Consider the following 8,486-nt stretch of genomic DNA (forward strand, 5'->3'; position numbering starts at 1 on the left):
TTTTTTCAGAACTGGGGATTGAACTCAGGCCCTTACTCTTGCCAGGGAAGCGCTTATTCCACTGAGCCATCTCCCCCGCCCCCCTATATGTTAACTGAATAATTGTATACCATGATTTCCATTCCTTAGCGTCTCAGCAATCATAAATTTCTTGCAGTGGTCTGTGTGCTTCATATCAATTATCTCATTGACTCTTCACAACTCCATCAACTATTATAATTCCTGTTGTACAGATGAGACAATCGAGGCTTAGAGAGTAGGAAATTGGTCCAAGGTCAAGAAGTTCTAAGGGCCTTAAAAATAATAAGCCCGACTAGAGATCAGTGGTAACTCTGCCATTTCCCTCTAGGAAAGCTTTGCGGGAGAGAGCTCTCATGGGAATTGGAGGGGGTAATGGTAGTGTCTTTTGAAATTACCATAAGATACTCACTTTTAAAAATCAAGTCTTAGTATTATTATAGATAGTGAATGGTTATTATGAGGGCAGATTTCAGGGATAAATACTCTTCTGTTTAAAAAAATATTGAAATTATGTATTTTATGGGTGTATGAATATAACACTATTGTTTGCCATTTTCCAAAAGTGATTCAAACATCCAAAAAGTGAAACTTCAAACTGGGCGTGGTGGCACACACCTGCAATCCAGCACTCAAGAGACTGAGGCAAAAGGATCAGCGTCTGTTCAAGGCCAGCCTGAGACTCAGCGCAAGACCCTGTCTCAAAAAAAGAACATAATCATCAAAATAAAACTTCAAGGCTATAGAAGATACTCAGGGTTTTTTGGCAATTGAATACCGACTAGACAAGTACAGTTATCAGAAAAGTTCCCCAGATGGGACAAGGGGAAATGAACAGTTGTATACAGGGTATCAGCTGAACAGAAAGGGCCGCAGGAGAAGGAAACCCACTTGACCTTCGGGAGACCAAGGGCTCTGAGTGCAGACGTGATCCAGGAAGGGGCCACGGCATCATTGCCGACTATTCCCTGAAGACGTCCGTCCGACGCATTGTGGCAGTCACAAAGGCAAGTAGCATCAGGAAGGATGTTAAAAACAAAATAGAAAGCACAGTCTCACGAGCATTCACACACGCACACATATACACACAGACCTCAGAATCCAGCTGCTCTAGAAATACTGGGGATAGTTCCAGCCATTAAGCCTCAACAAAGGTCATAATGAAACTGAAATCTATCCCAAAAAGGTCACTTAAAATGATTAGCTCTGCAAAGAAGTCAAAGAGACTTTGAAACACTTAAGCCTAGAAAGACAGACAGAGAGAGAGAGAGAGAGAGAGAGAGAGAGAGAGAGAGAGAGAGAACTGGTGGGCCAGACTCCAAAATCACAAAAAGGCACAGAAAAGTATAAACCAAGTCCCAATAAAGTAAACCTAGAAGCCTCAGTGAAATAAAAATCTGCTAGTGGGACAATTTATGTTTTCAATGTGCTATTCTACAGGGTAAGGAGTAGACTAGAAAGAAACCAAACTCTCCAACTGTAGTCGTAATTCTGTAATAGCTTAGGGTATAGTTTACCTAAACTATATGCTCAGGTTTTTGATGTCCATGTGACGGAAGATACTTAGCAAGATGCCTTTCACACTGTTCTTTGAGCACCTTGAGAGAAGGGACAGTAGATTAAATTAACTACTGGCTGGATACATAAGCCACAGCTGGTAACTTCCAGTTCTGGACCATCAAAAGAACCACCAGAGGATCTTTTACAAAAAAAGAGGGGAGGGCTGGGGAGATAACTTAGTAGAATGAGTGTTTGCCTGGCAAGCTGAAGGGCCTTAGTTCAATCCCTGGTTCTGCCAAAAAAAAAAAAAAAAAAGATTCCAGGACATCCTTTCCAGAGACTCTAACTCTGTTGTGGGGTTTTAAGCTCCACAGCCATAAGAGAAAATCCTTTCCATGGTTATATCCACACCATAATATGATTGGTTGGGGGCCTGGGGAGATAGCTCAGTAGAAGAAGCACTTGCCTGGCAAAATGCGAGGGCCTGAGTTCAATCTTCAGTTCCGGAAAAAAATATTTGGCTTTGGTCTTTACTCTTCTCTGTAATGGGAGTGGGCTTTTCCCCAGAAAATAAATTCATCAAGCCAAGAATATAAATGAACCATCTCAAACATAACACTCCATCAACATGAAAAGTTAATATTCTCTTATAAAACTTTGTTTGTTCGTTATGGGTCAATTGAAAAAGTATTCCAGTGGTATCACTCTACTCAACACGAGAGACAGATAAAGAGTAAAATTAAAATAATAAAGTAATAATGTTTTCAAGGTAGGAACAAGAGACTACGTTAGTTGAGCTTTTCTTTCTTTCTTTCTTTCTTTCTTTTTTCTTTCTTTCTTTCTTTCTTTCTAAATGTATGTAGTAAGTACAGGGTATACAGGGTCTCACTACACAGAACAGACTCATAGTGATCTCCTGTTTTCAGCCTCCCAAGCCCTGGGTTTACAGGCACCCTCCACCATGCCCAGTGTCAGTTGCTGTCTCAGTGTGCCCCAGGGGAGGGGCTGGCTCCAATGGAGATCAAACCCTGGTCCCTGTGTCTGCCTAAGCAGGTACTTTATTCTGTTGAGTTATCTGGCTGCTCCAGTTGAGTGTTTTTTAATCAAATTCAACAGGAGCTCACTATTATAGTGTACAATCTCATGTTCAAACATCTTCTATGGGGGCCGGGGAAATAGCTCAGTAGAAGAAGCACTTGCCTGGCAAGCTCAGGGGCCTAAGTTCAATCCCCGGTTCAAAAAAAAAAAATCTTCTATGAAAGAAGAGATGGTGTGTTTCTCAGAAAAACTGCAACAACTTTTGCCGTCCTACCTGCTCTTTCAGAATCTTCTCCTCCTCCATCAAAAGGAAGATTTTTATGTTCCCTCTCCTTAAACTTCTGTACAACAGAAGTGACCTATGAGCCTAGGTTATAAAACTCATTACAGCTTCCATCTGGCGCTGTCACACGAATTTCATGCATGGAAACCGGCCAACATTCTGTGAGGAAATTGAGGCCCTGTGGAGGAGAACCACAGTCCCAGACCCCGATGCCTGCTGAGATTCCAGGAACGGGCGAGCACTGATTTGCCAGAGAAGTGAGGGAGGTAGCTTAGAACTGTGGGCTCTCTAGCCCTAGGCAGCGCTGCACTGAGCAGAGACCAGCCTTCCTGGTAGAGCCCTCCTAGAACGCAGACTTAGGAACAAAATAATGATCATTGTGTGAAGCCACTAATTTAGGGTGGTTTATTATGCAGCGATAAATAAGTGGAACATCAGCTGGGGAGATAGCTCTGTAGAATAAGCACTTGCCTGGCAAATGCAAGGTCCTCAGTTCAAACCCCGGTACTGCAAAAAAAAAAAAAAAGTAAGTGGAACATCAGATAAAGAGGTTTTCCTAGGGCCAGCCAAATAGATCAAAGCGCCTGCAAGCAGGCTCAGGAGCCGGGGGCTCAATCCCTGAGCCTGCCATGCCTGTCCTGCCCCCAGGGCGCACTGAGATGGCAATTGAAACTGGCGTGGTAGCCCACGTCTGTAATCCCAGCTCTTGGGAAGCTGTAAACAGGTGGATCACTACGGAGTCTGATCTAGTAGTGAGACCCTGAACACCCTGTAGATCCTTCCCTAAAATACAAACAAACAAACAAAAAAAAAGAGGTATTCCTGCTGTAGCTGCTTAGGAGCTATGCACTGCCTAAGATTCCCTTCCGCATCTACCCCACTCTTTTTTCCTTTCCTACTGTTAGTTTTTGCAACATGAACTAAAATGGACCTAAGACAAATAAGTTAACATGAGCTTGGGGTGTAGCTCAGCGACAGAACATTTGCCTAGTACTCCAGTGGCCTTGGGTTTGATCCCCAACACCTCAAAACACGCAATAGAATAAGTACTTAGGTATTCTTCAAAAGCAGCAAAGGGGAACTTTAACGAAGAATAAGCTTTTTCAGATATATGCCTTTTCGAATATAATTATCAAATAATGTACAGTATCTCACTTTTCCTGTGCATTTGAGAGTTCCTTTGAAGAACTATCATGCAAAACTTTTCTGCTACGTTAGTAATAGGCCTGGACATGTACACCTGATCTAGTGGTATTTTCCCCAAGCAAGGAAGGAGCCAGGAAAAACTGCCTCCAGGTGGGTCATCACCAATCCTTTCCTGCACAGAAGTTAAAATTTGGGTCTCCAATTTAGTTGGGTGATTGGAGCAGAAAAGGACATACAGAACTATACCTAAAAGTCCTTTCAGGGCCCCTCTTTGATGTGGGACACTAGCAGAAAGATTATATAGCTAGAATCACCCTGCCTTCTGTTTCCAGGGCTCTGGTGAAGGCTCTGCTTGCCCTCTATTTTCACCTTGTTTTAGCAAACCCGGGTAGCACATACCGAGGCCTGGATAAATATTTTTGAATCGTTTGAACTTTGTCCTGTGCCCTTCAATCCTCTTAGGAAATCAGTGTTGGACTTTGAAGAAGTTGGAAGGTGCATTCGTCAAAACTGGTCAGATTCAGAGCCAACTGCAAAGTGTGCACTAAGGTGGAAAGGGGAGGAAGGGTATTTGCAAGTCTTACAGAATCTTCCAGAAAGTGGTTATGGCTGTGAAGAACTGCGTGTGAACTTACACGGAGAGTCATTCTCCTTATGAAGCAGAGTAAGGTCTGCGGACAGATTTTCTAAAGACTTTTCAAGGGTTCTGTCCTGCAGGCAGCTATCGCATTACCTACCCTGGCAGGTCCCCCCCCCCCCAGCCCCCCATTGCTTGCTGATCGGCTGTCCAGATTACACCCCACCCCCAACCGTTCTGCGGATCTCCACTGAGTCCTCCTCTGTCCTCCCTCCTCCCTCCACAGATTCCGTCCAGAGGGATCAAGCGAGGAAGCAAGTTTCTTAGTGGAGGCTTCCTTGTGTAATCTCGAAAAGAGACTGTAAGCAAGGGTCACACCCGGCCTTACAGCTGCAAGCCACTCCAGAAATCTTTAAGACAATCAGTTCTATAAATTATGTGTTCATGGGCCCAAGATCTGGTGAGTTCTCCGAGTTGAGAGTCAGTCGGGGAGTAGCAGCTTCGGAAGAATGGCGTCACTTGTAGCACACCAGCAAGGTCCTTTTCATGATCTGGCTGTCAAATTCAAGGTGGTGGAAGCTCTGCGCCCCCTACTTCCCCAGCTGTCAAATGGGGATGTCACTATGTAGCAGAGGACAAGCAGTTTACAACACAAATGCCAATGGCACGGTTTAGCTCCTAACCGTACACCTTTCCTAACAGTGTGCATTAGGTGTCCTATTACGAGTGTCTTTAAAAACATTAGAGGCCTCTCTCTGTCTCAGTTTCTTCTTTGGATACTAATCAGACCTGTCTCACAGAGCTGTTACTAATAATGGATGTTCCTTGTTTATTTCCTCTGCTTTGCATCTCATTTTTCGTGGAATAAGTGGTACTGATCCAAGAGCAGAGGCTGAGACCGTAAGCACTCTGTCATCTCACAGATAAGCAAGAAAATCATTGATAGCTCATGTCTGTTCATTGTAGGGTCCAGGGCAAAACTCCATTTTCACTCCTTTGAAGACTGGCCGGGTATTTTTTTTATCTCCAAATACCTCTTCCTCATCCCAATTTTAATTCTAAAGCTGTGCATTCCTTTAACTGCTGCATTCTTGTGTCTAGGAGGGCACCCACAAACCTCGCAAATAATCTCCTCTGCCCAGGCGCGCCACCCTTCCCAGCACCCCGCAGGAGGTCAGGAAAGGTAACACTTTCTCTGGGGGATGAGGGGGGCGGCGTGGAAGCCACAGATGGGGACAGCAGACAGCAGGTGAGGGGGGAGGCCAGGGAGTTGCAGCAGCTGGCAAAGGTTGCCCTAGCAACAGTGCTGGCTCCATTCAGGAAGCCAGCCCAACTCCAAGATGCAAAAGGATTGCCTTCACGCGGCTCCCGCGAGCACAAAGGACCCGGAGGAGCCCTGGTACGGCCGGCCGGCAGGAGAAAGGAAACACATGCAGGGCGGGGTGGGGGCTTGCGCTGTCAGTTACAACCTTCCACCTTTTAGAAAAGGAAAGCAAAGAAAGAGAGTAACTCTTTGAATCTTTTGGCTTGTATGAACCGTGAAAACCACCCATTTAACGTGAGTTCTTTTGTGGGAACAGAGAGAAACAGGCTCCCCTCTGTTCACCAGCCTTTCGAAACAATACGTGAGAAGCCAGGGGAGAAACCCGGAACATCGCAAGGTTACAGGGCCCTGCGCTCCTCTAGCGCTCTCTCTCCTGTATTCAGACTGGGGACAAAGACCATTTGCTCCCAATTTACTTTGAAATTTTTTCTTTCCATAGCTTGAGCAGCTTAAACACCGTGAGCTCCCACACCACCCTCAGACACTTGCTGAATGGGCTGGGCTCAATTATGCTCCCTCCACAGGTTCAGCTTAAACTGTGACCCTGCATGGCTTCCTGCTATTCATATGTGTTACTTCCCCTTTGTGGTAATGGTTTGTGGCACTTGGCCAGAAAACATTATTAATTTCAGAAGTGGACTGACAAACAACAAACCCACAGTGAAGGAGAGGAAGCACAGGGGAGGCCAGCTGTCGGCTGGGGCTCAGCAGTAGGAACTTGGTGCATGCAGGTTCTAGGAGGAAAGAGATGACAATCCACAAAGAGGAAATGCACTAAAATTACCCACAGCCCATATTTAAAAAAAAAAAAAAAAAGGAAAAAAAGGAATGAGTAAAGAAATCAGAGAGAAAAAGACGGGAGGGTTTTTTGCACCCAGCTACTTAAGCTGCAGCTGGACAGGAAATTGCTAGCGCTGCTTGCAAATCCCTACTTTGAACAGGCAGTTTAGGGAATGCCAGGAGCGGAAACTGTTCAGAACTGGATTAGCACAAGCCAAGCTGAGCTGCAGTCCACTTCTCCTTTTTCTGTGCTGTCTCTCACTTGAGACACAAGATCTGACCGACTTGGTTCTTCTTCTATACTTTACTTGCCTTTTGTACTTGCTTAAAAACAATGCTGTAGTTTGACAACACAACTGCTGAGGGTCACTTGCCAGCTACTAACATGTAGACTAGCAGAACAGTCCAACTGGCATCTGCTGTGTGCCATTTGGGTGAAAGCTTATCTCTTTAGAAAAAGAATGGAACTCATGTAGAAAGAACCGGATATGGGTTCTACTAAAAGTCTTATACATCTACCTTCACCTCTATTTTGTTATTTTTACAGGGGGAAGAAAAAGTTTCAAGGAAAACATCAAGATATTGAACCTGTAGCTTAGAAACTTCAAAATCTCTATCCAATATTCATTCAGCTGAGGTTCTAACCTACATTTAAAACCATTTAAGCTCAAAAGCACATTTGAACAGGGATGGCAAATGTTCATCTCAGGTACCAACTACAAATTATAAACCTACATCCAGGCTCAATGCGTTTGGCAAGGGTAAAGTGAGACCCCACTCTAGAATCATGTCATTCCAACACCAGATAGATAACTCAGAATTGCTGGACAGTAACAGCCTGGGAAAATTAATATCCCTACTTCCTCCCTGGCGTGTGTAAGATTATTGTGCAATAATTCCGATAGCAAAGGGCAGGAGTTTACACGTGGCAATCACACTGGTGTTCCGGTACACCTTTCTGCAGTTGTTGAGAAAGATTCAAATCTCCTTACACCTCACAAGGGTATACTATGATCTTTTTCTGTGGAATAAAATGTTAGGAGGGCCAGGGAGATGGCTCTGTAAACTCTTCCCTAGCACATGCAAGGGCCTGAGTTCAATCCCCGGTTCCACCAAAAAAAAATACTCTTAGGCCTAAACCATATACACAGAAAGTGTTTCCCACATATAGGATAGTCCATTCCATGATGGCGTCTTGATCTGAAACGTATGCACCCCATAAACTGCACCTGAGAAACATTCTAGGAATAGCTTTAAAGTAAGTTTTACCCAAGTCATCTCAGTCCCCGGCTGAAAAATTTCCCAAATGTCACTGCACATGCAAGTATCAAGATGTCTTTTCAAAAATACACATTCAATAGTCAAAATAGGTATTTATTAATAATTTAAGGTTTTACATTTTTATAATAAATTCCAGCTCAAAACTTGGTACTGCAAACATACATGGAGCAACTTTCCTCTCTCCATAATCAGATGCATTCTACCTATCAAATGAGTATCCTTCCTCTCTCACACTTCCAGTTTTATATATCTTCTAAAAGCAAAGAAACCAACCTTAAGTATTGCATTTGAGGTGACACTCCCTGAAAACTTTTGTACAGAGGTAATATACTGTTTAGCACAGTTGAAGTTTAGGAGAAAAGAGTGAGCCCATGATTTTGGCATCTTTCCAAGAGATCCCCTTTGAGACAATACAAGGCAAAATATGTACAAAGGTAAGGCATAGTCAAACTATAGGTGAAACAGGAAAATCATGAGGAAGATAGACTGAAGACTGCACCATAACAAGGTCATAGTGGGTAACAGTGTCCATAAAACAT

General features: G+C 43.9%; 1 pseudogene across 1 annotated transcript in view; it reads left to right on the top strand.

Moving 5' to 3' along the window:
* LOC101573770 overlaps positions 1–6,428 on the top strand; it is a 33,145-nt pseudogene extending 26,717 nt beyond the window's left edge. The window contains exon 2 of the transcript XR_001117124.1: positions 6,411–6,428. The product of XR_001117124.1 is annotated as a ubiquinol-cytochrome-c reductase complex assembly factor 2 pseudogene (transcript). The remainder of the gene's footprint in view (positions 1–6,410) is intronic.
* The last annotated feature ends 2,058 nt before the right edge of the window (positions 6,429–8,486 follow it).

The sequence above is a fragment of the Octodon degus genome, unplaced genomic scaffold (genome assembly GCF_000260255.1).
Source record: "Octodon degus isolate 3935 unplaced genomic scaffold, OctDeg1.0 scaffold00004, whole genome shotgun sequence".
Taxonomy (NCBI): Eukaryota; Metazoa; Chordata; class Mammalia; order Rodentia; family Octodontidae; genus Octodon; species Octodon degus.